At 45.1% G+C, this 22,075-nt stretch overlaps 2 protein-coding genes across 2 annotated transcripts in view; one reads left to right on the top strand and one right to left on the bottom strand.

Annotated features, from left to right (window-relative positions):
* LOC126249139 (serine protease filzig) overlaps nt 1-9,659 on the bottom strand; it is a 213,455-nt gene extending 203,796 nt beyond the window's left edge. Inside the window, exon 1 of the mRNA XM_049950793.1 lies at nt 9,599-9,659. The gene's annotated coding sequence lies outside the window, so the exon portion shown is untranslated. The remainder of the gene's footprint in view (nt 1-9,598) is intronic.
* Nucleotides 1-22,075, top strand: part of LOC126248128 (glyoxylate/hydroxypyruvate reductase A-like) — a 539,820-nt gene that overhangs the window by 64,771 nt on the left and 452,974 nt on the right. The window lies entirely within an intron of this gene.

The following is a 22,075-nucleotide window of genomic DNA, read 5'->3' as shown; positions in this document are numbered from 1 at the left end:
AAACGGCTAAGTTTGTAAATTGTTCGCATGCCGCCGTGGTTAAAGTATACGTGCACGGCAAATTGGCGCTATCCAAAACTGGCGCTGAGGCAACTGTGGTGCAATATGGGCCATAGATGACAGGGGTGAAAGACGACTGCAGACAGCGCTCCTACCCTCCAACGGTCCCAACGCCTTCTCCAGAATCACCTTGACCTTTTTGCCGCATGGTGTAACCAGTGGCTGCTGAAAATCAATCCTTCCAAGACCCAGGCAATCATCGTATGTCATACCACTCGCTCCTTCCAGCTCCTGAATTTCCCCCTTACCATCTGTGCCCGTCCTGTCCGCCTCTCCCCCACTCTCACCTACCCCTTGGCCTCACCACTGACCGTCACCTCACCTGGATCCCTCATCTCCGCTCCATCCAAGCCCACAACCGCCTCCGACTCCTCAAACTTCTCTCTGGCTGGACATGGGGGTTGCACCCCTGTACCATCCTCCACACCAACACCTCCTACCACCTTGATCCCCCTCCCCCCCTGGTTGCGCCTCTCCTCTCCAATCCCTGCCCTCTGCCATGCCTTTACTGTTGTGTCTCCCCTACCCTCCATCTCTACACCCTTCATCTCCTTTCCCAAGGTGGCTTCCATGAACTACCCCTCCCGGATGGTGCCCTATCTCCCTCCTTTTATCCCTCCTATCAACCCTGATCCTCACCCCCCCCCCTTTCCTGTCCTTTCCCCGGGCTCCCTCTTCCCCTCCTTCCATCCTGTTTTCTCCCCACCTCACCTCTCCCTGCCTCCTCCCCCCCCCCCCAAGTCCTTTTGAATACCCATCCTCTGCCTTTCCCCACTCCCTGTCGTGTCTGCCCAGCACCCCCCCCCCCTCTTATGGGTCCTTGTCCTCCAATGGCTCCTTTCCCCCCTTCCCCCCACCTCGTTTTTCGTTTTTTCCTCTCCTTCCCGCCCCCCCCTTTCCTTTCCCGTCATCTGTCCATGTTCCCCCATATCTGCCCTCAGCTGTGGTATATCATATTTGTGAAAATTTTTTAGTGCAGTGTTCAAGTGAATGTTCAGTGTAGTTCGTCTCTCCAAAGTGTTGCGTATAGAAACCATGCTGTCGCTGGGTATAAATTTTATATCTCTTGCGAACAGAAACCAGACTGTCGCCGTGTTATTTTAATTGTATGTCTATTCTTTTACCTGTCTGCTTCATATGTATTTTATTAGCATCATCAACCCTTTGTTTTATGTTTTAAGTTTCACGGTTTTCCGCCATTTTACGATTTAAGTCCCCGATTTTATCGCCTGTTTTTATTATTTATTATCTTCATCTTTTTAAAACAAATTCTGTAGGCTGAAGAGCGGCGTACTAAGCTGAATTGAAACCCAATAAAGGAAAAAAAGGACGAGTGCGGAGATGTGTATGGGCAAATAGATGTGCAACTCTTGAGCAACTGTCCGCCCAGACGAACTAAAGGGTTACCAGCAGTGTCTACTCAACGACTGTTCAGCGCACGTTGCTGCGTATGAGCATCTTCAGCAGGCGCCTGCTTCGTGCACCCACGCTGATTGCTATTCATCGGCGACAAAGGCTGGAGTTCGCAAGCCAATACCGCAACAGGTGGCCTTTTCAGATGAGTCACATTTTACGCTCCATTGGCGTGAAAAGCAAACACCTTGCGACAATCGTCGAAGGGTCCAGGCCGGGGTAGTGAGGAATGTTTTCGTGACGTTTCCTGAGTGATCTCGTCATTCTGGAAGGCACAGTGGCCAAACAAAGTATGAATATATCCTTGGGGACCGTGTCCATCCTTCAAGTGGTTTGTGTTTCGTCCGCGCGATGGCATCTACCAGCAGAACAATGCAACGTGTGACATAGCTCGAAGTGTATGTGTGAGGTTTGAAGAGCACCAGAATGTGTTTACCGTACTCAATTGGCCACCAAAATCTATGGATTCAAACCCTATCGAGGATCCGTGAGACCACCTTTATCGGGCTGTTGGTGCCATGGATCCTCAACCGAGAAACCTACGTCAGCTGGCCGTGGCACTGCAGTCGGCATAGCTCCACATCCTTGTCTGTACCTTCCAGAACCACATTAACTCTCTTCCTGCATGTCTCACAGCTGTCCGCGATGCGGAAGGTGGTTATTCAGGCTTTCCACGGGTAGTCATATTAATGTGACTGTACAGTGAACACAAATGTTACACTGCTGGCCATAAAATTGCTACACCAAGAAGAAATGCAGATGGGTATTCATTGGACAAATATATTATACTACAACTGACATGTGATTACATTTTCACGCAATTTGGGAGCATAGATCCTGAGAAATCAGTAACCAGAACAACCACCTCTGGCCATAATAACGCCCTTGATACGCCTGGGCATTGAGTCAAACAGACCTTGGATGAAGTGTACAGGTACAGCTGCCCCTAGCAGCTTCAACACGATACCACAGTTCATCAAGAGTAGTGACTGGCGTATTGTGACGAGCCAGTTGCTCGGCCACCATTGACGAGACGTTTTCAATTGGTGGGAGATCTGGAGAATGCCCTGGCCAGGGCAGCAGTCAAAAATTTTCTGTATCCAGAAAGGCCCGTACAGGACCTGCAACATTATCCTGCTGATATGTAGGGTTTCGCAGGGGTCGAATGAAGGGTAGAGCCACATCTGAAATGTAACGTCCACCGTTCAAAGTGCCGTCAATGCGAACAAGAGGTGACCGAGACGTGTAACCTATGGCAGCCCATACCATCACGCCGGGTGATGACGAATACACGTTTCCAATGTGCGTTCACTGCGGTGTCGCCAAACACGGACGCGACCATCATGATGCTGTAAACAGAACCTGGATTCATCCGAAAAAATGACGTTTTGCCATTCGTGCACCCAGGTTCGTCGTTGAGTACACCATCGCAGGCGCTCCTGTCTGTGATGCAGCGTCAAGGTTAATCGCAGCCATGGTCTCCGAGCTGATAGTCCATGCTGCTGCAAATGTCGTCGAACTGTTCGTGCAGATTTTTGTTGTCTTGCAAACGTCCCTATCTGTTGACTCAGGGATCGAGACGTGGATGCACGATCCGTTACAGCCATGCAGATAAGATGCCTGTCATCTCGACTGCTAGTGATACGAGGACGTTGAGATCCAGCAGGGCGTTCCGTATTACCCTCCTGAACCCACCGATTCCATATTCTGCTAACAGTCATTGGATCTCGACCAACAGGAGCAGCAATGTCGCGATACAATAAACTGCAATCGCCATAGGCTACAATACGACCTTTATCAAAGTCGGAAACGTGATGGTACGCATTTCTCCTCCTTACACGAGGCATCACAACAACGTTTCACCAGGCAACGCCGGTCAACTGCTGTTTGTGTATGAGAAATCGGTTGGAAACTTTATGCATGTCAGCACGTTGTAGGTGTCGCCACCGGCGCCAACCTTGTGTGAATGCCCTGAAAAGCTAATCATTTGCATAACACAGCATCTTCTTCCTGTCGGTTAAATTTCGCGTCTGTAGCACGTCATTTTCGTGTTGTAGCAATTTTAATGGCCAGTAGTGTAGTTATGCGGAAATTACGAGGGCAGTTCAATAAGTAATGCAACACATTTTTTTTTCTCGGCCAATTTTGGTTGAAAAAACCGGAAATTTCTTGTGGAATATTTTCAAACATTCTCGCTTCGTCTCGTATAGTTTCATTGACTTCCGATAGGTGGCAGCGCTGTACGGAGCTGTTAAAATGGCGTCTGTAACGGATATGCGTTGCAAACAACGGACAGTGATCGAGTTTCTTTTGGGGGAAAACCAGGGCATCTCAGATATTCATAGGCGCTTGCAGAATGTCTACGGTGATCTGGCAGTGGACAAAAGCACGGTGAGTCGTTGGGCAAAGCGTGTGTCATCATCGCCGCAAGGTCAAGCAAGACTGTCTGATCTCCCGCGTGCGGGCCGGCCGTGCGCAGCTGTGACTCCTGCAATGGCGGAGCGTGCGAACACACTCGTTCGAGATGATCGACGGATCACCATCAAACAACTCAGTGCTCAACTTGACATCTCTGTTGGTAGTGCTGTCACAGTTGTTCACCAGTTGGGATATTCAAAGGTTTGTTCCCGCTGGGTCCCTCGTTGTCTAACCGAACACCATAAAGAGCAAAGGAGAACCATCTGTGCGGAATTGCTTGCTCGTCATGTGGCTGAGGGTGACAATTTCTTGTCAAAGATTGTTACAGGCGATGAAACATGGGTTCATCACTTCGAACCTGAAACAAAACGGCAATCAATGGAGTGGCGCCACACCCACTCCCCTACCAAGAAAAAGTTTAAAGCCATACCCTCAGCCGGTAAAGTCATGGTTACAGTGTTCTGGGATGCTGAAGGGGTTATTCTGTTCGATGTCCTTCCCCATGGTCAAACGATCAACTCTGAAGTGTATTGTGCTACTCTTCAGAAATTGAAGAAACGACTTCAGCGTGTTCGTAGGCACAAAAATCTGAACGAACTTCTCCTTCTTCATGAAAACGCAAGACCTCACACAAGTCTTCGCACCCGAGAGGAGCTCACAAAACTTCAGTGGACTGTTCTTCCTCATGCACCCTACAGCCCCGATCTCGCACCGTCGGATTTCCATATGTTTGGCCCAATGAAGGACGCAATCCGTGGGAGGCACTACGCGGATGATGAAGAAGTTATTGATGCAGTACGACGTTGGCTCCGACATCGACCAGTGGAATGGTACCGTGCAGGCATACAGGCCCTCATTTCAAGGTGGCGTAAGGCCGTAGCATTGAATGGAGATTACGTTGAAAAATAGTGTTGTGTAGCTAAAAGATTGGGGAATAACCTGGTGTATTTCAATGCTGAATAAAACAACCCCTGTTTCAGAAAAAAAATGTGTTGCATTACTTATTGAACTTCCCTCGTACATTGTTGAATGTAAGTATTCTCATAAATTGTAGAAGGAACAGCTTGTGAAGTATTTGTTTACTTTGCTTTTATATGTCTTAGGATGTTCAATTTCCTATCTAATGTCCACTTTCAATCAGTTATATACTTTTGCATCACAATATAAAACTCCATTCTGAATTCTAGGTTGAAATGCATAATCTTGATACAAATTAATTCTACTTCGATTATTGTGGTTGTGAATTTCTGAGTTTATCCTAAATTCACTTATGTTATTAACCACAATTATCGTTAAGAAGTATATATATTGGCATTTAAGTCTAAGAATATCTAGATCCCTAAGAGGCTTCTGCAAGATCTTCAGTTATCAACCTTACATAATTTACTTATTACATACTTTTGTATAATAAATACTTTTGTAAGTAGCCTGTTTATTTTTCTGTGTGTTGACACCGTGATAGACTCCGTTAGCAACTCTGACAGCGCTGTGCGCACTCTGTAAGAGACTCTGTGGCTGGTTGGACTTGCAGTTGGAGGTGAACGGCCAGCAGTGATGGAAATTGGGAGTGAGTAGTCAGGAGTGATGGAGGTTAGAGGTTAAAAATTAGCAGTGTTGAAGGTTTTCAGTATTAGCGCGAGCGGACGATCTGAATGTATATCCGTCATTGAGATTTATTACTGATGATTGTATAATTTTTGTACTGGTTGTCACATTCTTAAGGTAAATACATTGTTTGCTCTGCAACAAAATCTTTCCTTTGCTAACCACATGCCAATCAGTAGTTAGAGCCTTCAGTAGCTAGAATCTTTTATTTAGCTGGCAGTACTGGTGCTTGCGGCATTGCTGTACTTCGTGTAATGAAGATTTTTGTGAGGTAAGTGACTTATGAAATGTATTGCTTATTGTTACGTTTTCTACCAATTCAGGGTCATTCTTTTGTATTAATTATGTGAAGTCAGGTTATCATTATTGAGCGGTCAGATTGCGTTACGCTAGAATATTGTGCGTCAGTGTTGAAATGATAAAGAATAGCAAAGAGAAAGTAGGCTCAGTATGTTAATTTCACTCAGCAGTTTAAGAACATTGAGTAAGCAGTCAGCAGTTTAAGTAAAACCATATTTAGAAGTTTCACCTTCTCAGTTATTTCAGTTTAAGTACGTAAATTTATTTTATAAGGAAGTTTCACTTTTTTGACTTCAGTTGCAATCCTCCAGAAGATAATGTCCTAGCACAAAATTTAGTGGAATAATGAGAAGTACGCTATCTACCCTCTATGCAGGACAACACAGTGATAGAAATTTCTGAGTGAAAAGCAGGCAGAAGTAAGAATTTTGGTTAACTTACCCACATACTGATGTCATCTCACTTTTTTATCCACCTGGAAGTACAGGAACTACATACACGTAGCCTCATTCTGGTTATGCTCATTGATATCTACTTATGATACACGTAAGTCATTTTTATTTGGTTGGAATTCCAGACTGCGAGGTTTTGCAAGATTAAACGGTTTCCGCCACGAACCATGGTCCTTACCAAGGTGGGGTGGCTTGCATGCCTCTACGATAAAATAGCCATACTGAAGGTGCGACCACATTAGAAGGGTACTGTATCTACTAGGAGGTCAGGTGCTCATGTGGTTCCTAAAAATGGGCTACAGACTTTTCAGTAGTTTCAAGGGCACCGGTCCAGATGTTTCACTGATTTGTTCTTGTAACATAAAACAACATAACCTTCCTATGCCGGCACTGGCTTCCTTCTCGGTAAAATATCCCAGAGGTAAAATAGTCCCCTGTCCCTATCTTCAGGCGGAAACTACTCTGGAGGATGTCATCACCAGGAAGAACAAAACACGCCTTCTGTGGTTCTGAGAGTGGAATGTTAGACCCCGTAAACATGTAGATAGGTTGGAGAATTTAAAAAAGGAAACAGATGGTCTGAGGTAAGACACAGTGGGAATTCGTGAATTACGGCTGCCGGAAGAACAGGTCTAGTGGTCAGATCAGTACAGGGTTATCTATAGAAAATCAAACAGAATCAATGTTAGAGTAGGTCTAATAATTAATAAGAAAACGGGAATGCATATAAGCTGCGATGAACAGCATAGTGAACGCATCATAGTAATCAAGGTAGACACAAAACAGATAACTACCACATTAGTAAAACTGTTATGCATTTGTCTACCAGCTACGCAAATGATGAAGAAACTGAAACAATGTATGATTAGATAACAGAAATTATTCAAATACTTAAGAAAGAGGGAAGTTTAGTTGTAATGGGGAAAGGACAAGAAGGAAAAGTAGTAGGAGAACGTGGACTGGTGGAGGGGAATGAAGCCACCTGTAAGAACTTTGACCGAGCACAATTAAATCATTTCTAACATTTGGTTTCAAAATCGTGAAAGAAGTCTGTACGCATAGAAGAGGCCTATAGACAGAGGAAGGCTTTAAATAAGTTACGCACTGGTTAAGCAGAGATTTGTAAATTAGAATTAAGACTAAGACATTTACAGGGCAGATGTGGATGCTGACCGTAATTTATTGGTAATAAGCTACACATTAAAACTGAAGAAATTGCAGAAAGGCAGGAAATTAAGTAGATGGGAGCTGGATAAGTTGAAAGAATCAGAGATTTTTTGAGTTTCAAACGGAATATTGGGCAACGATTGACTGAAAGAAGAGTAAGGAAATCAATATAAGACGGGTGGGCAGCTAAGAGCTCAGATGGCAAGCCAGCACAAAGCAAGGAAGGGGAGGCTGGAAAATGGAAGGAATACACAGAAGGTCTATAAAAGGGGAACAAACCTAAACGCTTCCCCTGGAGTAGCAGCCATTACCTCAGAATTATTCAGGTGCTTGGGAGAGCGAACCATGGCAAAACTATACCATCTTGTATGCAAGGTATGTGAGACAGACGTAATACCCTCAGACTTCAAAAGATTGTAATAAATAATTTCTGTTCCAAAGAGAAATGGTATTGAAACGTATAATATTACTGTACCATCAGTTTAATAACTCATAACTGCAGAATACTGACATGAATTATATACAGAAGAATGGAAAGACTAGTAGAAGCTGACCTCGGGGAAGATCAGTTTGGATTCTGGAGAAATGTAGGAACACTCGAAGCCATGCTGACCCTACGACTTAGATTTGGAAATAGGGTAACCCACGTTCATCGGACTTGTAGAGTTAGAGAAAGATTTTGACAATGTTGACTGGAATACACTTGTAGATATTTTGAAGGTTGTAGGGGTAAAATACAAATAGTGAAATGTTGTCTACAACTTGTATACGAACCAGACTGCACTTACAAAAATCAAAGGGCATCACAGGAAAGTAATAGCTGATAAGGAAATGAGACAGGACTGTAGTCTGTCAGTCAATCTATACATTCAACAAGCGGTGAAGGAAACCTAGGAGAAATTTGGTTAGGGATTTAAATTTCAGGGATAATAAATAAAAACTTTGTGATTACAGGCAACAATGGACAGAACAGGGCAAAGATCATGTCTCATTTTACTTTTGGTCGAAACGATACGGGTATCCATGGTCGGTACAAAATATAATTCTTTTAGCAGATATTATATTATTGATTTTGAGATTAAGTGTGCCACTGAAAATACGTTAGGTAGGTTTTTCTGTCTACGTTCCTGCACACATACGCAGCCACAATACCATTAACTCAATATTACTGGAACATGAGAATCCACTAGTCATCATCATTGACGATGAGACAAATCACTTTAATATTATAAATTCACCTGATGAAAGTTCAGTGACATGTCATCGATGGTTGTCGCCCCAAAAAGTGTATTTTGCCACATTTTCTTCGGCGAAATCGTGAGCAAGGCATTATTTAGCCTATTCCATTGCACAGAAGTTTTACTGTTGCCAGCAACCAGTCATATGTGCTGGATGAACTTTAGGTCTTTTAACGATGACTGTTTGAACTTTTCGTGAAGGTTTACAGTAACTGTTAATGTTCTATACTACAGTGCACACTTTGAATGCAGAACAGTGTCGATTAATCTCTCAATGTTAAGTTTCGTAATAAAGAAATAAACACAGCTGAGAATGCCTTGCTGTGTAACAATCAAAATTAGGCTATCTTTGCTTGTATAACATAGTTTCCATTCTTATTCATAGTCAGAATAGTCCTAGTTAGCCTATATAAAAATCATACATCATAATGTTTCGTATCAATAGGTTAAACTTCCGCAACCAAAGTGAGCACCATACGCAGAAACGTCCACAAAGAATATATAACAACGCAAGATGAAAAGAAAATTCTGGAAACTCGTCACCCTTGAAAGAAAGAAATTTTTTCAACACTTTTCACTGGTTGTTGCAATTCCAATATGACCTAATGTTCGCTCTGCTCACGTGATTCCTTATTCTCCAAAGATAAAATATTATTTCATGAAAAGAAAATTCTGGAAACTCGTCACCCTTGAAAGAAAGAAATTTTTTCAACACTTTTCACTGGTTGTTGCAATTCCAATATGACCTAATGTTCGCTCTGCTCACGTGATTCCTTATTCTCCAAAGATAAAATATTATTTCATTGAATTGTTTCCACTAGTCTTCATTGTAGTAATAACGTGCTGAATGAAACAAGCAACAGCGTCGTATCTGGTATTCCTGTAGGGTGCTGCATATTTGATGCGCACGTACTGCATTACAATTGTGAGAATGTGTACACTTACCGCAGCCGCAGCAGCCGCTGTGACAGGAACCTGCTGGAAGGCAAGCGTCTGTATGAGCCGGCAAAATGACGTCTCTTTGTCCGGTAGCTAACCGATGGCACAGCTCAGCTCCTTCGTGCGGTTGCCAACATCTTGACTGCCGATCTGGCATTTGTAATAGCAGGGGTGTCGCAGAGAGTGAAACACATTTGGACAGCGCGGGGCACTTTTAAGGTTCACTTTCTGGTTCGACCTTCGCCAGCGAGAATTCGTAGAACTCCAGCTGTGTATTAAAGCAGTTTGGTAACTAATGGGCTACTTCAATTTTTTTCGTCTTTTGTGGGAGGTTAAATTCTAAATGCGCAGTTTTGACTTTATTTAGAAAAACAAAAAGAAAAGCTTTCTGCTTTGAACTAGGGCTGTGGTAAAAGTTGTCCACTAGGCAGCGAAATGTTTTTGTGATAAGACCTACATTTTCTTTTCGAAGTAATCGTATTTTGAAGCAATGTACACTCATGTTCAGAAAAAAACTTGACAAACAGAACACCTTGAACGACTACAGATAGAACATTTATATTCACAGGACACGTGCGTTACTACGTTCTGCAAAAATGATTAGCATTTCAGCATGTGCCCTGTTGCCTACTAGGCGCAGGGTCCGCCATGGGTCCTGATAACTTGTTCCACGCGTGATGTCATCGACGCGTGTAAGGCGCAAATGGTTCAAATGGCTCTGAGCACTATGGGACTCAACTGCTGTGGTTATCAGTCCCCTAGAACTTAGAACTACTTAAACCTAACTAGCCTAAGGACATCACACACATCCATGCCCGAGGCAGGATTCGAACCTGCGACCGCAGCAGTCCCACGGTTCCGGACTGCGCGCCTAGAACCGCGAGACCACCGCGGCCTATAAGGCGCAAGTGGCGTACTGTGATGCAGCCATCCGTACTGCATTCACCTGGTTCCAAAGTCCATTTGTAGTGGTCGGCATAGGGTCACTACGCTGCACCCGTCGTTTCACCGTATCCCACACATTTTCGATCGGTGGCGGGCCAGGGCAAAAGGCTGACAGCCTCTGACACCAAGAAGACAAGTGTTCGTGCTGCAACATGTGGTCGTGCACTGTTTTGCTGAAAAATGACCTCTCGGGTGTTGTCACAAAGGGTATGGCTACCCGCCGCAGGATGTCATCCACGTACGTCACACTGGTCACTGTGCCCTGGACACGCACCAACTGTGATTTGTGGTTGAACCCACTAGCACCCCACACCATAAGGCCTGGAGTTGGCACTGTATGTCTTGTGCGAATGCAGTCACTGTGATGTCGCTCCCCTGTCTGTGGCGCACCAAAATCATTTTCAAACACTATCTGATGCCATTCCCGTCCACGGTGACGTCATTTTACACAATTGTCGACTATTGTGTTTCTGCACATTCGTCAAACGTAGACAGAGAAATGGACGACGGGCACGTAACCCGTACCATTACAAACGGCGACGGACTGTCACCCCTGAGAGTGTACAATGTGCTCCACTACAGCGCCAGAGCCGAGTAGGACGCAGATCTGTCCTGCAGTGCCATTCGGATGAGGTGTCGATGTTCTCCTGTGGTGGTCTGGTTGGTGCGACATGACCTATCTCGTCGTTTTCCACGGTTTTCCATTCTGCACACACTCGTTGCACTGCCGAAACACTTCGTCCCACAGGAGCAGCAATTTCCCGGATGGATGCATTCTCTCATGCCAATAATGCACCCTCTTTCAGACTCACTGATTCGACGGTACGGTTCGCGCATACGTCTGTGAGGCATCCTGCACGTTGCTAAATCTATTACCTTCGGTTTATAGCGACAACCATAGCCGCAGGCACATTTTACCAGTGGGTGGCGATGCGCCGCGATATCGATGTTCCCATTGAACCCGCGGGCCGATGCTAATCATATCTGTAGAACATACTAATGTACATCTCCTATGAACATAAATGTTCTATCTCTAGTTTATTTATTTATTTATTTATTTATTTATTTATTGTTCCGTGGGACCACATTAAGGAGAAGTCTCCATGGTCATGGAACGAGTCAATACATGAAATTATAACACGATTGTAGAAACAGATAAAATGAAATATAAGAAACATATTCGGGCGACAAGTCGTTAGTTTAAATAAAGAAAATCAATAACGTAATACTGGAATTTGCTTAATTTTTTAGCTCTTCCAGGAGCTCCTCGACAGAATAGAAGGAGTGAGCCATGAGCAAACTCTTCAGTTTAGACTTAAAAGTGTTTGGGCTACTGCTAAGATTTTTGAGTTCTTGTGGTAGCTTATTGAAAATGGATGCAGCAGAATACTGCACTCCTTTCTGCACAAGAGTCAAGGAAGTGCATTCCACATGCAGATTTGATTTCTGCCTAGTATTAACTGAGTGAAAGCTGCTAACTCTTGGGAATAAGCTAATTTTGCTAACAACAAACGACATTAAAGAAAATACATACTGTGAGGGCAATGTCAAAATTCCCAGACTATTGAATAGGGGTCGACAAGAGGTTTTCGAACTTACACCACACATAGCTCGAACAGCCCGTTTTTGAGCCAGAAATACCCTTTTTGAATCAGTAGAATTACCCCAAAAAATAATACCATATGACATAAGCGTATGAAAATATGCGAAGTAGACTACTTTTCGTGTTGAAATGTCACTTATTTCAGATACTGTTCTAATGGTAAATAAAGCGGCATTTAGTTTTTGAACAAGATCCTGAACATGGGCTTTCCACAACAGCTTACTATCTATCCGTACGCCTAGAAACTTGAACTGTTCCGTCTCGCTTATAACATGCCCATTCTGTCTGATTAAAATATCAGTTCTTGTTGAATTGTGAGTTAGAAACTGTAAAATCTGAGTCTTACTGTGATTTAGCATCAAATTATTTTCCACAAGCCACGAACTTATTTCATGAACTACATTATTTGATAATGTTTCAATATTACACTCAAGATCCTTCACTACCAAGCTGGTGTCATCAGCAAACAGAAATATTTTTGAATCACCGGTAATACTAGAAGGCATATCATTTATATAAATAAGAAACAGCAGTGGCCCCAGCACCGACCCTTGGGGAACGCCCCATTTAACAGTGCCCCATTGGGACTGAACATCATTACCACTCTCAATATTGCGGAGGATTACCTTCTGCTTTCTGTTCTTAAAGTAGGAGGCGAACTAATTGTAAGCTACTCCCCTTACTCCATAATGTTCCAACTTCTGCAGTAATATTTTGTGGTCAACACAGTCAAAAGCCTTCGTTAAATCAAAGAAAACACCTAACGTTCGCAACTTTTTATTTAATCCGTCGAAAACCTCACAGAGAAAAGAGACTATAGCATTTTCAGTTGTTAAGCCATTTCTAAAACCAAACTGTACATTTGACAGCAAATTATGTGAATTTAAATGCTGCAGTAACCTTGTATATACAACCCTCTCGATAACTTTAGCAAACACCGATGGCATAGAAATGGGTCTATAATTGTCAACATTATCCCTGTCTCCCTTTTTATAAAGTGGCTTCACTACCGAGTACTTTAATCGGTCAGGAAACCGACCACTCTAGTCGTTCAAGGTGTTCTGTTTTTTCTGTACGTGAGTGTACATTGTCCAACATTTTCTGCGTAGAAGATTCCATACCTAGAAGATCCTTTAATTTCACCTCAAAACGATTATCCTGGTACTTCATTTTTTAGATCTGGGAGAAGTCTGAAGCTTGTCAGTATGAAAAATAGGTTAGAAATTCCAGCTACTCGTACTGCAAAACGCCCTCGGTTTCCCCATTACCAAAGCATCTTTGTGCCCTGGTGCATTATTCTGATGAAAGATAATTCCTTTAGTTAGCAGATCAGGCCACGTCTTACGCATTTTTACAATAATGGGACAAATGATTCATACAGCATTCGCCAGCAATTTCATCGCTTGTGAAGTAATTAATAAGAATAATTCCAAATTGCATGCCATATAACATTGTTCTTAGCTTTTTCGGCAAATGAATGGACTTCACTTTCTAAACTGTCATACATTTTGGATTAAAGATTCCAAAACTAAGAAATTTGTAAATGAAAATCACAATATTAGGTAGGTATTAATTCATTTAGTTAATCAGTTGCCGGCCGATGTGGCCGAGCGGTTCCTTGCGCTTCAGTCTGGAACGCGCGACCGCTACGGTCGCAGGTTCGAATCCTGCCTCGGGCATGGATGTGTGTGATGTCCTTATGTTAGTTAAGTTTAAGTAGTTCTAAGTTCTACTGGACTGATGAAATCAGATGTTAAGTCCCATAGTGCTCAGAGCCATTTGAGCCATTTTTTGTTAACCAGTTTTTAGCTTACAAGGCTATCATCAGTCTTGAACTGACTGTCATCGTCAAAGAAGTTACAATATTTTTAAACAACACAAATAAAAGATGTTACTCATCTAGACTGAGGCACAGACAGACACTAAATGTCATATTTGACAGTGCAGTGGTATGCACTTAAAAAGGTAATTTATAAAGGGAGCAAACCAGGAAAAACGTTAACACCAAACTTGAAAAACAGCTCCTATATAATAACTTAAATTAAGAGTCCCAATAAAATAAAATGAAAAAAAAAATGAAATGAGCGTTTGGCGTCATTGGACGGGAGGCCCTTTGCGGTGCAGGTCCGGCCGCCTTGGTGCAGGTCTTATTATATTCGACGCCACATTGGGCGATCTGCGCGCCGGATGGGGATGAAATGATGATGAAGACAACACAACACCCAGTCCCCGAGCGGAGAAAATCTCCGACCCAGACGGGAATCGAACCCCTGGCCCGTAGGATGGCAATCCGTCACGCTGACCACTCAGCCTTTTTTTGTGTGTGAAATCTCATTTTGTTCGTGTTTGTTCGTTTCGTTGTATCTGCTCGGGGCAGACGCCGCAAGACACCCGTTTCAGTTCGTCGGTAATCCATTAACTCAGTTTTTTTTATTACAGAGGGCAGCTAACCCTCTGACCGAACACGCTGAACTACCGTGCTGGCTATCGGGGCAGACATAAAATAAAATTATTGCTTGAGAGGAATACTAAGGAATAACTTGAAGAGGTATTACATATGGAAAATGACACAGAAACAGAGTAAAAGGCAGAGCTGACAAGTGTAACAAGTAAGTATATGGAGTACATGGAACATAAGGACAAATGAAGGAATAGAGGAAAATAAAGGAACTGAAAGGAGCAGATAATGTGAGCCGGAATTTGTTGATTTCCGGGACTCCCAGTAGGTTCAGTTTTTCGCCTTTGTTTGATAAGCTGAAGGCATGGGACTGTGGCTTGTACCTGTGGCCACCACTCAGTACATACTCAGAAAATTTGTTACGGTATGATATTTCATTCTATCCAACTGAACGATACATACGACACGATTATCATTTCCAGCAGAATGACCTCCACCGTGTCAAGCGGCACGGATTTTTAAATGCGAAACCAAACTTGGGCTTTTCGCACATGACAGCCTGAAAGCCATGGATCAAGACCTTGAGGTGGATGAAATATTCCTTGACTTTTAAAAAGCATTTGATTCAATACCACATCAATGATTATCAACAAAAATTATGGTTACATTGGGTATGAAATGAAACGTGTCACTGGACTGAAGATTTCAGGGTAGGGAGGATGTAGCATGTTATTTTGGATGGAGCTAATCGACAGAAGTAGCAGTAATTTCAAGTGTGCCGCAAGGAAGTGTATTGGGGCCTTGGGAAAAATACACTCCTGGAAATGGAAAAAAGAACACATTGACACCGGTGTGTCAGACCCACCATACTTGCTCCGGACACTGTGAGAGGGCTGTACAAGCAATGATCACACGCACGGCACAGCGGACACACCAGGAACCGCGGTGTTGGCCGTCGAATGGCGCTAGCTGCGCAGCATTTGTGCACCGCCGCCGTCAGTGTCAGCCAGTTTGCCGTGGCATACGGAGCTCCATCGCAGTCTTTAACACTGGTAGCATGCCGCGACAGCGTGGACGTGAACTGTATGTGCAGTTGACGGACTTTGAGCGAGGGCGTATAGTGGGCATGCGGGAGGCCGGGTGGACGTACCGCCGAATTGCTCAACACGTGGGCGTGAGGTCTCCACAGTACATCGATGTTGTCGCCAGTGGTCGGCGGAAGGTGCACGTGCCCGTCGACCTGGGACCGGACCGCAGCGACGCACGGATGCACGCCAAGACCGTAGGATCCTACGCAGTGCCGTAGGGGACCGCACCGCCACTTCCCAGCAAATTAGGGACACTGTTGCTCCTGGGGTATCGGCGAGGACCATTCGCAACCGTCTCCATGAAGCTGGGCTACGGGCCCGCACACCGTTAGGCCGTCTTCCGCTCACGCCCCAACATCGTGCAGCCCGCCTCCAGTGGTGTCGCGACAGGCGTGAATGGAGGGACGAATGGAGACGTGTCGTCTTCAGCGATGAGAGTCGCTTCTGCCTTGGTGCCAATGATGGTCGTATGCGTGTTTGGCGCCGTGCAGGTGAGCGCCACAATCAGGACTGCATACGACCGAGGCACACAGGGCCAACACCAGGCATCATGGTGTGGGGAGCGATCTCCTACACTGGCCGTACACCACTGGTGATCGTCGAGGGGACACTGAATAGTGCACGGTACATCCAAACCGTCATCGAACCCTTCGTTCTACCATTCCTAGACCGGCAAGGGAACTTGCTGTTCCAACAGGACAATGCACGTCCGCATGTATCCCGTGCCACCCAACGTGCTCTAGAAGGTGTAAGTCAACTACCCTGGCCAGCAAGATCTCCGGATCTGTCCCCCATTGAGCATGTTTGGGACTGGATGAAGCGTCGTCTCACGCGGTCTGCACGTCCAGCACGAACGCTGGTCCAACTGAGGCGCCAGGTGGAAATGGCATGGCAAGCCGTTCCACAGGACTACATCCAGCATCTCTACGATCGTCTCCATGGGAGAATAGCAGCCTGCATTGCTGCGAAAGGTGGATATACACTGTACTAGTGCCGACATTGTGCATGCTCTGTTGCCTGTGTCTATGTGCCTGTGGTTCTGTCAGTGTGATCATGTGATGTATCTGACCCCAGGAATGTGTCAATAAAGTTTCCCCTTCCTGGGACAATGAATTCACGGTGTTCTTATTTCAATTTCCAGGAGTGTATTAACACTGGTCTCAGACTTTCCGTAATGAAGCACTAATTGAAAAAATTGCACAAATATTCGGCCAGATCACGGTAAGATTTTAAAGTGGTGCAAAAATTGATAACTCGTTCTAAATCTACAGAATCGTAAAACTGTGCGTTTAGAAAAACGCAGAAAAGCAGTGTCATGCAACTACAACAAGAATGGGTGTAACAGTTTGTAGGGATGTGAAATGGAGTGAGCACACATTCTCAGTCGTAGGTAAGGCAGACTTCATCCATATCATACAGTACTATCAGGGGACGCTGATCGTACCCCAATGAATGGCGGCACTAACGGTCACGGGTTTGCTTGAGCTACGGGAGAGCGTTACGGGCATTTTTAAAAGCATGAATTGACAGATGTTTGAAGAATGACCTCAACTATCCATTGAAAGTTTACCTACAAGATTTCGAGGAACAGTATTTCGCGGATAACCTTCAAATGTATGGAAGTGAAACATGGACGATAACCAGTTTGGACAAGAAGAGAATAGAAGCTTTCGAAATGTGGTGCTACAGAAGAATGCTGAAGATAAGGTGGGTAGATCACGTAACTAATGAGGAGGTATTGAATAGGATTGGGGAGAAGAGAAGTTTGTGGCACAACTTGACTAGAAGAAGGGATCGGTTGGTAGGACATGTTTTAAGGCATCAAGGGATCACAAATTTAGCATTGGAGGGCAGCGTGGAGGGTAAAAATCGTAGAGGGAGACCAAGAGATCAATACACTAAGCAGATTCAGAAGGATGTAGGTTGCAGTAGGTACTAGGAGATGAAGAAGCTTGCACAGGATAGAGTAGCATGGAGAGCTGCATCAAACCAGTCTCAGAACTGAAGACCACAACAACAACAACAACCTTCAAATATACTGCCGGAAAAAAAATTAGTACTCACGGAAAGACGACGTCGATATTGATTCGATGACAATATATGCCACGTGGAGGATAGTAGATGTACTGAGAATGGTTTCAGCGTCATCCACCAACAATAGTGCAGTGGCATAGCTACCAGAGCACCATCTGCGTCTACCCTTTAATATGGAATGCTCATAGCCAGAAGGCTGAGTGTGGTGGAAACGTGTGAAGCAAGCAGGCAAGCGTGCCACGGAGGCACTTGTGCTACCTACATCTAGCTGAGAGAGTTTGAAAGGGGTGAAACTATGGCTTTCCGAGTGATGGTATGGTCCTTTCGGAGAATTGCCACGCAAGTTGGATATACGGTGTCAACTGTACAACAATGCTCGTATCAGTGGTAACGTGAAGATTCTCAGGTACACAGGTTTTTCCATGTTTTTTCGAGCTCCTGTATGTAGACGTATTCTTAAATCTCTTCAGCGTAAGAAGGGAACGTTTCAAACGATCGTGGACCCAGCCACATATTGCCAAGGTTGTTTCGAGTACGCTGCAGAAGTTTAGCCGGGAAGCTCTTGCGCATCATCCATACAGTCCTGACTTTTCCCCATGCGATTTTCATATTTTTGGAGCCTTAAAGAAAGACATTCGTTGCCATCAATTTGCTTTGGATGAATCTGTGCACACCTGGGTAAATCACGTTTCCGTAGGCAACGGGAAACTGATTTCCATGGCCACGCGGGATTAGCCGAGCGGTCTCAGGCGCTGCAGTCACGCACTGTGTGGCCGATCCCGGCGGAGGTTCGAGTCCTCCCTCGGGCATGGGTGTATGTGTATGTCCTTAGGATAATTTAGGTTAAGTAGTGTGTAAGCTTAGGGACTGTTGACCTTAGCAGTTAAGTCCCATAAGATTTCACACACATTTGAACGTATTTCCATGAAGTCATCGATTGTCTTGTCTCACAATGGGATACACATATAAACAGTTACTGCGAGTATTTTTAAAAGAATAAACAATTTACTTACTTTTTTCCATATGTCTCTTTTTCTTTTGACTGCCTTTTATAAATAATAAACATAATGCTACTTGTAGTCCTTGGACATGATCCAATAGACCTAAAACTGGGAACACGTAGGATCCTGTGTTGGCTTTATTAAGGAAATGTGAATAAAGTAGAGGAGATGAGACGACGCAGAATAGACAACGAATTAAATAAGTTCTTGTATAACGAATGACAGAAGATTTAGGACTAAACTACTGCCGCGCGGGATTAGCCGAGCGGTCTGAGGCGCTGCAGTCATAGACTGTGCGGCTGGTCCCAGCGGAGTTTCGAGTCCTCCCTCGGGCATGGGTGTGTGTGTGTTTGTCCTTAGGATAATTTAGGTTAAATAGTGTGTAAGCTTAGGGATTGATGACCTTAGCAGTTAACTCCCATAAGATTTCACACATTCATATTCATTCACATTAAACTACTACCGACACAGTGAAAAAACTGTAGGAGAGTTCATCGGCTCATCGGCTTCTTCTGCGTCTCAAAGAACGGAGGAGAATGAAGTAATTAACGCCAACAAGTAGATTAATTCACTTCGTAAGGAACATGGTCCTTATTCCACATTCCTACACATATCTGAACAGAAACACGAAAACATGAATCATTGTAGGGCTACTGGCGTTCCTGAACAAGCAATATACGAGTGCAGGGAACAGGACAATCGTGACAAACTGAATAGAACAGCTGTAATACTGAGTGTGAACATATGATTAAAGAGGTATTTTTACAAAAAAATGATAAATATTCTTTCTCCGATTTGGACTAATACCAAGACCTCAATATAAAGAGGCAGTACACGGTGCAACCATCAGCACACACATTAGATTTAATACAAAATTTCGCTCTAGACGCAACAGTTATATTTGTTCATGTTTTTTCCCTTCTCTCTTTAAGTCAAGCAAGAGTGGCGAAAGAAAAGCAGATAGGGAAAAAAAAGGGGGGGGGGGGAAGGAAATGTGGGGAGGGGAGGAAGAGGTAGCCTTGCTAGAGTGGACTTATAGCTGGTAAGATGGGTAAATGTCAGGGTGGAGTTCGTGATCTGGGAGGGGAAGATGGTTGAAGATTCTGTTGGAGAATATCTGAAGGTTGTGTAGATGTAGGGTTGATGGGATGTGTTGGTACAGGCACGGCAGCATACGAGGATTGGGAAGGAGAGAAGAGACTATAGGGTTATTGGAGCCGAATTTGTGGTTGGTGTAGATTGTTTGCAGGTGTTCAATGTGAGTACAAAGAGGGATGAAGTTGATGAGTTGGTAAGGGATCCTTGTAGGGGAATGTATATGGATGCAGAAAGCAAGGCGGAGTGTATGGCGTTCCAGGATCTAGAGGGACTTAATAAAACTTGACTGGGGCGGAGATTCATACAAAATTCACATGGTAAAGGGTGGGCGGAGCAAGGTTTTGTAGGTGTGGACGACAGTAGAGGGGTGCAATCCCCAATTTCGCTCAAGTTAATAGTTTTAGCCTATTGTGAGCATTTTGTTGGGTGGTTGGTAGGTGAGGTTCCCAGGTTAGTTGCCAGTCGATAGGTGGTCCAAGATATATTAATGCATTAATTAGGTGGAAAGGGTGGTCGTAAAGGGTAAGGTAGAAGTCATGGAGATGGAAGGTGCTGGTTGTGCGTACTACACTCCCGGAAATTGAAATAAGAACACCGTGAATTCATTGTCCCAGGAAGGGGAAACTTTATTGACACATTCCTGGGGTCAGATACATCACATGATCACACTGACAGAACCACAGGCACATAGACACAGGCAACAGAGCATGCACAATGTCGGCACTAGTACAGTGTATATCCACCTTTCGCAGCAATGCAGGCTGCTATTCTCCCATGGAGACGATCGTAGAGATGCTGGATGTAGTCCTGTGGAACGGCTTGCCATGCCATTTCCACCTGGCGCCTCAGTTGGACCAGCGTTCGTGCTGGACGTGCAGACCGCGTGAGACGACGCTTCATCCAGTCCCAAACATGCTCATTGGGGGACAGATCCGGAGATCTTGCTGGCCAGGGTAGTTGACTTACACCTTCTAGAGCACGTTGGGTGGCACGGGATACATGCGGACGTGCATTGTCCTGTTGGAACAGCAAGTTCCCTTGCCGGTCTAGGAATGGTAGAACGATGGGTTCGATGACGGTTTGGATGTACCGTGCACTATTCAGTGTCCCCTCGACGATCACCAGTGGTGTACGGCCAGTGTAGGAGATCGCTCCCCACACCATGATGCCGGGTGTTGGCCCTGTGTGCCTCGGTCGTATGCAGTCCTGATTGTGGCGCTCACCTGCACGGCGCCAAACACGCATACGACCATCATTGGCACCAAGGCAGAAGCGCCTCTCATCGCTGAAGACGACACGTCTCCATTCGTCCCTCCATTCACGCCTGTCGCGACACCACTGGAGGCGGGCTGCACGATGTTGGGGCGTGAGCGGAAGACGGCCTAACGGTGTGCGGGACCGTAGCCCAGCTTCATGGAGACGGTTGCGAATGGTCCTCGCCGATACCCCAGGAGCAACAGTGTCCCTAATTTGCTGGGAAGTGGCGGTGCGGTCCCCTACGGCACTGCGTAGGATCCTACGGTCTTGGCGTGCATCCGTGCGTCGCTGCGGTCCGGTCCCAGGTCGACGGGCACGTGCACCTTCCGCCGACCACTGGCGACAACATCGATGTACTGTGGAGACCTCACGCCCCACGTGTTGAGCAATTTGGCGGTACGTCCACCCGGCCTCCCGCATGCCCACTATACGCCCTCGCTCAAAGTCCGTCAACTGCACATACGGTTCACGTCCACGCTGTCGCGGCATGCTACCAGTGTTAAAGACTGCGATGGAGCTCCGTATGCCACGGCAAACTGGCTGACACTGACGGCGGCGGTGCACAAATGCTGCGCAGTTAGCACCATTCGACGGCCAACACCGCGGTTCCTGGTGTGTCCGCTGTGCCGTGCGTGTGATCATTGCTTGTACAGCCCTCTCGCAGTGTCCGGAGCAAGTATGGTGGGTCTGACACACCGGTGTCAATGTGTTCTTTTTTCCATTTCCAGGAGTGTATAATTATGATCGGGGTTTGGAAATTTTGCTCTTGAGGAGCCATTGGTTACAACATGAGGTAAACTGATTAAGGTTGATTTTGAGGGGTCGTTGAGATTTCTGGAGTGTAGGATAGAGAGTGAGGAAAGCGATGTCATCAACATACTGAAGCATGTGGAGCAATGGTGGGTGCTTTGGGCATATTAGCCATGTAGAAGAGATAGAGGAGAGGATAGAAGACGGAGCCATGGGACACGCTTGCCCTGAGATGGAATGTGTGGGAATTGGTGTTGTTAGTGGTGTCAAACTTGTGTTAGGGAGTAAGTATGCAATAAGGTGGACATA

The sequence above is a fragment of the Schistocerca nitens genome, chromosome 3 (genome assembly GCF_023898315.1).
Source record: "Schistocerca nitens isolate TAMUIC-IGC-003100 chromosome 3, iqSchNite1.1, whole genome shotgun sequence".
In the NCBI taxonomy this organism is placed as follows: domain Eukaryota; kingdom Metazoa; phylum Arthropoda; class Insecta; order Orthoptera; family Acrididae; genus Schistocerca; species Schistocerca nitens.
This window is presented reverse-complemented; position numbering and strand designations above follow the sequence as displayed.